Below are 7,703 nucleotides of genomic sequence, written 5' to 3'. Positions count from 1 at the left end.
GTACATTTACAACGCATTTTTTTCAACGTTTGCTTTTTCCACGAAATAAAAAGTCAAATAAATGCTTTCATTTCAATTTATTCACGTATCTTCTGGCATGGGATGATGGCAAAAACAGGGGTATTGGGTGGTTAATTATTTAAAAAAATACTTGCGTACTTATACGGGATGATTGGAAATACGGGACTTTTGGGTGGGTAATTAATATTGTGCGCCTCCCTTTGGTACGATGGACGCAGTGTGCGGCGTGGAGAAGTTCTGTGCCCTGTTGCCTGGGTGGGGTGGCTGGCATCCCACCCAGGGATGCAGAAGAGCGGGAACACGTCGCCGAAGAGACTGCAGTGCTGTGCTTTTCCCATCTGATATTTTTTGCCCCGGAGAGAGTTGAGTCAGCCCTGGACGCCTGTCTGTCATAGGCGTGCTCTGCTACTTCTCAGACTACAAGTGCTCGCTGCTCCGTGTGCTCTGCGCCCCAGGTCAGGTTGCAGGGACATAAGCCTGCTACTGTTTCTTGATTGGCACCAGAAGGCAGTTTTACGGTCCTCTACATTCGGCCTCCTCCCCTGTTTCTATTGATTGTTCTCCGACAGAGCTGGGAGGAGTCTGGGTTTTAGTTGATTTTTGTGGCTCGTGTGTGCGTCTCAGGGCACTCTGAATTCACATGGAGCCCGCCCTGGAAGACTTGTTTTGAAATCATATTACTACTATTATCTATTATTATTATCACTATTATCACTTTTTTATTTTACCCTGGCAGCGTGTGACGTATGTGGACCGAAGTGAAAGTATGCAGAGTGAAAGTATTTGCGTGATGAAATTATACGGACTGAAAGTATTTGCGGGATGAAAGAATGCGGAGTGAAAGTATTTGCGGAGTGAAAGTATGCATGGTTAAAGTATTCGTGATAATGAATTCGTTGTGAAGGAGTTTTACCGTCAAGTAGTATCAACACAAACTGGTTGAGTAATTATGACACTTATGTCTGACTTCCATCTAGGGGACTCAGCGTATTCAACAGACCATGGTTGTTGGCACCACTGAGGAATCCAACAACCCCAGGGGAAGTTTGCTTCAATGAGTCACATTAAAGAACAAGGCAGCCAGAGTAGCGGGCTTTCTGTCTCCTGAGGCCACAATTTGATGTCTGGACAAGACATGGGAAGCCCTCCTCTACTCACCCTGGAAAGTGTGTCAGATCGCCATGGCCTGCTGCATGCTGCACAACATTGCCATGCGCCATAACATCCCTGCAATTGTAGATAATGACAAACATGCAGAGCCACCGGGTGAGGACCATGAAGTGCCAAATGGAGAAGATAGTGGTAAAGAAGAAGGAGGGGGCTTGCATCGGGATCTGATCAACAACTTCTTCTCCAGAGGGTAAGTGTTTCCCATTACCTGGGTCTGGTACTGCACCTCTTGTTGTAATGATGTGAGATGTATGTTGAGCTAAAATGTGAGGATGAGCATGCTTGGATGGGTAGTGGCCCAAGATGTATGTTGCTCAAGATTGTGACACATGATCTCTTTGTCTCTGTTGCATAGTTGACCTTCGTTGGTAGGGAATGACTGCGTTCTACCAATACTGATGTGAATTGTTGTATGTGTATGGTTTGTGAACTTACCTATACGCATTTTCCTGTTCTAGCTACCTTCACCACATCATCTTCATTTGCTCATTTCAGAGTTGTGACATCTGTGGGCCTATGTTGCCATTTGTACTTAAAAGGGTAACTTGGCTTGTTCATGGAACTGACAGACACAGACTTTGGGTTCACAAATTCGGTAGCAAGACAGTTTGCACAGTTATTGATTGTGAGTTCAGAGTAACACTATGGACTTGTTCCCTGTTGTTTGTTGGTCCTGATACAATATGTGTTGTATCATGGACTCCAATTACACCTGGCAGTGTAGCATACCGATGAAATTCTACCTTCACATTGGGTTACTCCTAATGTCTTCAAGGAAGCAAAGAGTAATCCTCGCACAGAACTGAACATTGTTTGTGACATGAGACTAGATAAATGCTCAGTGTACTGGAATGATACAGTGGAAAACAAATGAAGTGCTACCATCTGTTTGACTACCGATATGACACATGTTTTATTTGTGTTGAAAGGCAGGAGAGCATGGAGTAGGTATTGACATTGATCATTGATGAATAGCCTAATCACCTGACCATTTCAAACCTGTCCCTTTACCCCATGTATATTACATCTGTGAATAAACATGTTGTTTACTAGCATAATATTTTGTGCATAATTTCTTCATTTGTCTTTCAGTGACATCACGATAGCCCATTGATGTTGTGATGGGAGGAATGAGGTATTTGATGACACATTATATGGATGTTTTGGTGACACATGGCTGTGCTCCTATGGCAAACAATGTGCACATGCTAAATGTAAATACCTACAAGCAAATGTTTTTTAGACTTGTGAAGTTCAAATGGGGATACAATAAAGGTTTTCTAAATATGAAACATCAGACCATAAGATTTGTGAATAGTGCATTTATTGTTAGTGAACAATGAAAATGATAAATAGGTGAAATAATGATCCATGCAAAGAAACAGTGAATGAGTCAGTCATGGTGGATGAAATCCTTGTTGTAGATGGCACATTCCTTGGAGTCTACATCCAACATACTCCAGGCACCAGGAAGGGAAATGGGTCTAGGAATAGTCCACAAAGTGAATGGTAGGCAGACAATCGGAAATTAGGAACAGGTTTCTTGCTGGTGATGGTACTGTGCTGGTCATTCGAAGTGACTGGATATTTGTGTGGATGCTCCAGCTTGCCAGGGTGGGGGGGATCTACAGGTGCAGTGACTGGTGTGTTGGCTGGTGTTTGTCCCTCTGGCAGGGCCTCACTTCCTTTGGCTGCTGCTGATTTAGAGGACCCTGATGGTGGGGCATCACAGGAAGCAGTGGATTGGGGTTGAAAAGCCAAGGCTAGAGTGGTGTTGATGTCCACCAACACCAATAGAGGGTGCCCATGTTGTAATGTAGGGCAGCCAAGTCAGTATCTGGTCCATCTTGTTTTGGGACTGATGGTATGCTTGAAACAAAAAGCCCTATTCAGCCTGCATGCTATAAATCTCAGACTACGTAACTCACAGGGCCATACCTCTCATATTGGCTCACCAAGCGGCTAGATTAAGCCAGTGCTGTGCTACAGGTCCGGACACGCCTTAAGATATACAAAAAGAATTGTGTACAGGATACAGCACATAAAGAAAATATGTGTGAGAGCAAGGAAAGTACCTCACGGACGTGACACCCGAGGGGGTTCCCGGTCTACAAATGACCGGTCTACCCACTTCTCATCATCGGTTATTTTCCTTGCTGGGAGGATGAAAAAAGTGCAAGAAGAATGTGCACAAAACAGAATAGAGAGACAGAGAGGGAGTGTACAAATACACTACCTGGTAGGACAGAGAAAAGTGTTCAAGAAAAGGTTAACAAGTACCTACACCCAACACCGACAAACATAAAATATAAAATGGTGAGGTTTGGCTGGCTGAATCAATTTTATTCTGGTGCTGCCAAGCTTCACCTTCTAAAAAATGGTTAAATTGATACCATTCATTGTTATGACTGGACCGACATGTTTCATTGCCTTGTCATTGGCAATTTCGTCAGGGAAATGGTTGGGTCTCTATTCTTAATCCTCCATTTTTCATATGGGAACCTGTACACACACACACATTTAAAAACAGAGCACAGCAGTGGTCAGATGGTGAGTCAATAAAGGCCTGTGCACACATCACACTAAAGCTAGTGGCAGCAGATCGCTGCAATTACCTTATGCTCGCAAATACTGGATATTCCGTCGAGCATCAGAAGGACGGCGTGTCAAAAGATCACGAATCCGTCTTGGGGACTCCTCGATGTGAGTCACCTATATAAAAACATATAGCAATCTAATTTCATACATCATGATGTCCACAGTTATATTTGTTATTCCAAGGTACTCGTGGGGCGGGAAAGACTCCCTATGTTATTTCTAAAGTGTGCCATCAAGTTATCCAGCGGTGACAACCAAGCCATTCTTCTTGCACTTTTTTCATCCTCCCAGCAAGGAAAGTAACCGATGATGAGAAGTGGGTAGACCGGTCATTTGTAGACCGGGAACCCCCTCGGGTGTCACGTCCGTGAGGTACTTTCCTTGCTCTCACACATATTTTCTTTATGTGCTGTATCCTGTACACAATTCTTTTTGTATATCTTAAGGCATGTCCGGACCTGTAACACAGCACTGGCTTAATCTAGCCGCTTGGTGAGCCAATATGAGGTATGGCCCCGTGAGTTATGTAGTCTGAGATTTATAGCATGCAGGCTGAATAGGGCTTTTTGTTTCAGATTTGTTGAGTGGGGGGCTGCCCTAGATAGCCTTTCTTCCCCTTTCATCCCCTTTTGATTGACTGATGGTATGCTCCCAAGACGTGGTCAATGTCAGTTTGGGCAATGGTGTCCCCAGGTGCCTCACTGTGCTAGCCGACAGAAACCCCCTACTACCTCGTCCCTGATGTACCTGTGATCGTGGCACAGGTTAGGGTGGCCCACTGGCTCCTGGCTCTTTGGTTGCATGGATGCTGACTGGCTCATCTTAAGCCTAGCCTATGGTGTACAAGTTGTGAGACTCTGTCCCAGGGGCACAGGGTATGGTGGGAATTGGTGACTAGGTACTTGCAGGGGGCTCATGGTGTTGGCCCAGTGAGTCTCACAATTGAGGTCTGGCTAGTCTGACATGAGGGACCAGGACTATCTGCCACATCAAGATGTCCAGCTCTCTCCTTATCAATGTCGGCATGCTCCTGACTTGCAGTGGGAATCTCCTCAGTTTCAGTGGTGTGTCCACATGTTATGAGCGACTGACCTGTTGGAAAACGGAGAACATTGTCATTGTTAGTAGTGTGATATCTGCCTCCAAATCCTGTCACACAGTTAATAATACCTAGAAGGCAAAACAATAGGTAGAGGTTTATGCGTTGATAGATTTCAGTGTTAAAGCGCTTGTTGAACAGACAATTTGTTATTCCTTACACATGTACTTCTGATACCCAGCTCATAGCATGTCCTAAGTTGTGGTGTGTTTGGTTATGACATATACATCACTTCTACAATCTACAATACAATATATTCAACACAGTTGAGATGTGTCATGTGAAATGGAACATTCCAAGGCCCAGCAGAGTACAAGACCGTAGATGACACAACCTGTTTGTGTCTTTGCCAATATTGATCATGTGAGCAGTGCAAAGTCAAAGGGCCACCAGCCACTTCACATATTTTTATTTGGGCTCATCATTTGTTTCTGTGTTGGACAAACACACTTGTTGTGTGGTCCATGATGGCATAATATATTACAGGTGACGTGACCAGGACCACATTCTTCTTTTGGGGGTGTTGTAACATGAAGCAAGTGCTTTCTTTTCTGTCAGTTTTGTTTAAAATGTTACTTTGTTGGTAGTTTGTAGAGGTTGAGGTTGTTAGGTTTATTTTTACTCACAATTTGGGTGAGTTTACAATTTAGTAATAATTTATGTATGCCTACCTTCTTATATTGTTTTGTTGGTCTGTAGTAGTAATTGTTTTCTGACATTTAATCGGTTTTCAAATTGCAGTTTTGTCTTTCAGGAAGTTGATATAAAGAGATAGAAGTTTGAGAGTATTTTATTAATTATTTGATATATTTTTTATATTTATTAATAAGTATGTTTTAATGTAAATATATATTTTACTTACTTGGTTAGGTAGTTGTTGAGATTTATATTTTTTTCTGTAATGGTTTGATGAGCGAGTACTGCTGAGTTTCCTTGCTTTGCAGCATTTATCAATTTTGAAGTATTTAGTTGTTTAAATTAGTGTGCTTTTTATATTGTTGATTTAATTGTTTGTCTGAATTTATTGGTTAAAGTTGGTTATACTTTTATTTACTTGGTTGGTTTAGTTTTAGTTAGTTTTTTTAACACTTATGTCCTTCTATTGTAAATGATAATTTAGCTTTTACTTTTAATATTTGATGTATAGTTTGATAGTTTTTAATATATATGTATTTGTATATATATATATATATATATTGATTAATATTTGGTTCATTTTTTTAATATTTGTAGTTAATGGTCATTTGTTTTGGATTGTATTGGTATGATTTAAAGTATGTAATTTATTGGGGTGAATGGTAACAGTTTTGTTTTTGTAATATATTTACATTCAATTTAATAATATGTATAAAATGTTTTAGGTTTATTTCCAATAATTATTTTTATATTTATTAATATTTGTTTAAATATTTTTGCGATAATCTTGTAGTTGATATTGTGTGAATCGATATTTTTTAAAATATGTTTATTTAAAGGTGACAATATTTTTGAGTCCGATATTTCTGTTTTTGATGTAGGTTATAATTGATATTTTTAACAACAATATTCGTTTTCTCAATATTTGTGGCTTTAATAATTACGTATAGGAAGTCGATATTTTTGTTATCGCTATTTAATTTCCAATAGATTTGTGTTTCTATTGTATGCTTTGATATTATGTCAGCGACCCATTCCTATCACTATAATGCAGTGTAACTTTTTAGCATATTATTTTTCCTACTAATTCTCCGAAATAAGCCTCTTTGACAACAACCTTAGGACCTTGCATTATCCATTCTCTTAAATGAAGTTCCCCCGCCCTTTCCTTCCTCTCCAAACTCTTTAAACACTATGGGCCCGATGTAGGTCGCCAAATACCGGTCGGTAACGGCCGATTTCGGCCGTTACCGACCGTTATTTGGGATTGGACATGTAGGTGGCCTGAATTGTACCGATTCGGTAAATTTACCGATTCGGTAAAATACCGAATCGGTAAAGTTACCGAATCGGTAAATCAAGATGTAGGTGGCACTTTAAACAGTGCCACAGGCCATTACCGATTCATAATTTACCACCAAATAATATTTGGTGGTAAATTATGAATTTCTGTGTACATGCACATCTGTGCATGTACACCGGTGCCATGTGGCACACATACATGTCCTAAGGGCATGTATGTGTGTCACATTGCACACAAGCCAGAATCTGGGGTGCAACAGGGTGTCAAAGTGACACCCTGTTCCCCTTGTAAATTCGTTAATTTTACCGAATCGGTACCAAGGCCCATAGGAATCAATGGCAATTACCGAATCTGTAAATACCGATTCGGTAATTACCGATTTTTACCGATTCGGTAATTGAATCGGTAAAAATACCTAAATCCCGATAACCAGTTCTTAAATACCGAATCGGTATGATTCGGTATTTACGAATCGGTAATCTGGGATTACCTACATCGGGCCCTATCTCTTTTGGGTGCACACTCTGAATCAATTCATAAATACTTTATTCGGTTAAATAAAATACACAAAAGTACATCACATGCATAAAAACAAAAGATAAAAAGTACATTTCAACATAAATATATATCTTCATTATTTAAGTACTATATAAAAGTGATTCAATTTAAAAAGGCCTTTGCATAAATTCAGCAGTTCAAATGATTTTCCTGCTTCTGAGAGCACTTACCAAAAAGCCTGCACAATAAAGTAAATTTTGGGAGACTGTAACAGGTGTATCATATTGGTTTTACCTGCCAAAATCCCTTCCTTCTGAGCAATGGTAAAATATAACATTGTTTTAGTGTTTGGTAATGATCACATAAACAAATGAAGTC

Source organism: Lissotriton helveticus, chromosome 8 (assembly GCF_964261635.1).
Source record: "Lissotriton helveticus chromosome 8, aLisHel1.1, whole genome shotgun sequence".
NCBI lineage: Eukaryota > Metazoa > Chordata > Amphibia > Caudata > Salamandridae > Lissotriton > Lissotriton helveticus.
This window is presented reverse-complemented; position numbering follows the sequence as displayed.